Below are 1,892 nucleotides of genomic sequence, written 5' to 3'. Positions count from 1 at the left end.
ATATATATATATATATACATATATATAATTTTATAATTTTCTTCTCGAGAATGGCAGACAGAAAATAAGGCAAAAAATATAATTAATAAATAAATAAATGGCAAGTTTTATTTTTTTATTTTTGAATTATTTTCTTTGTTTGGCTTTTCTTTCGCTTTTTTTTTGTTTTGCATCTTTGGCTAGAAACTTTAGACATAATCTACCTGAAATTTCTGTCAAAGTATAAAAAAAAAAATAATAAAATTTTTAAAAACTTTAAAATAACGAAAATGCAACGATTTTCTTTTTTTTTTTTGTTCAAAAAATATATAAAGGAAAAAGATATTACAAAAGACATTATTTAATATGAAAAGCGATAAATAAAAATTATTCACTTGGAAAAAAGTGTTTAGTATTTTCGTCTTCTTTTTCAACTACATTCATTTTTTTATTTTTCCTCCTCCTCCTCCTCTTCGTCTTCTTCCTTTTCTCCTTCTTCTTCTTCCCTTCCTTCACTTTACACACGTTTTTAGTCTTAATCGTTTACTTCTTCGTGCTTCTCTTCTTTTTCATCTTCGTCTCTTTCCTCTTAATCTTCTACTTCTACTCTTCTCTTCGCCCCCCTCCTTGACCTTATTCGCAATTTTATTCTTCTACGTATCCTTCTTTCTTCTATTTCATATTTCTTCCTCTTCTCCCTCCCCTCCTTCTCTTTCTCTTTATTCTCATTCTTAGTCTTAATATTACACTTCTTTTCCTCCTATTTCCCCTACTCCTGCTTCTTCTTCTTCGTCTCATCCTTCTTCTCCGTCTTCTTCTTCTTTACGTTATTCTTCGTCTTATATTTATATTACTTCTTCTTCGTCTTCTTCTTCCTCTTCATCTTCTTCAACTGTTTCTTCTTCTTCTTCTTCTTCTTCTTCTTCTTCTTCTTCTTCTTCTTCTTTTTCTTCTTCTTCTTCTTCTTCTTCTTCTCCTTCTTCTTCTTCTTCTTCTTCATTCCATTTTTATTCTTTTTGTTAGTTTTCTACTTCTCCTTCTTCTCCTCCTCGTTCATCTTATTCTTATTGTTACTCCTAGTCTTATAATTTTTCTTCATCTTCTACAGTCTCTCCTTGTGTTTCTTAATTTTTCTACTTCGCATTCTTCCTTTTCTTTGTAATATTTTAGTTTTCCTTCACCTTCTTCTTCTTCTTCTTCTTCTTCTTCTGGTACGATTTCTATATTTTCATTTCATTATTCTTCCTATTAATCTTCACGCTCATTTTCTTATTTGTTTCCAGTCTCCTCTCGGTCTTCTCCTCTTCCCACTACTCCTTCTAACACTTCTTCGTCTTATTACTATTATTATTCACTACATCTCTTTCTTTTTCTCTCTCTCTCTCTCTCTCTCTCTCTCTCTCTCTCTCACACACACACACACACACACACACACACACACACTCACTCTCTCCCTAGCTATCGCTTTCTCTATTTCTCATTGTTTCCCCACACTCACCCTATAGATCTTATCTCACATGGAACTTTTGGCGCATTTTAGTTGTGATCAAAAAAAAGTTTTCCTATCAATATTGTAAATATAAATGATAGACAAACTTTCAACATTATTCATATATTTAATATATCTCTGCAGGTGTGTGCATATGGGAGTGAGGTTGCATATATATACATGTATATATATACACACACACACATACAGACACATTTATACAAATGAGGGGGTAGCTTTGATTTTTATACATTTCATTTTCTTTCATTTATTTGCTACTTTTATTTGTGTCAATGTGATCATTATCTTTAAAAAAAGCGCAAGGTAAGTAATCTTTTTGATAATACCTGTGATGTAAACGTATCCGCACATAAACGTAGCACTTCATCAATATTTGGCAGAGATATTATATATATATATATAT

The sequence above is a fragment of the Octopus bimaculoides genome, chromosome 4, assembly GCF_001194135.2.
Source record: "Octopus bimaculoides isolate UCB-OBI-ISO-001 chromosome 4, ASM119413v2, whole genome shotgun sequence".
NCBI lineage: Eukaryota > Metazoa > Mollusca > Cephalopoda > Octopoda > Octopodidae > Octopus > Octopus bimaculoides.
The sequence above is the reverse complement of the archived record's forward strand: the minus strand, read 5'-3'. Positions refer to the sequence as shown.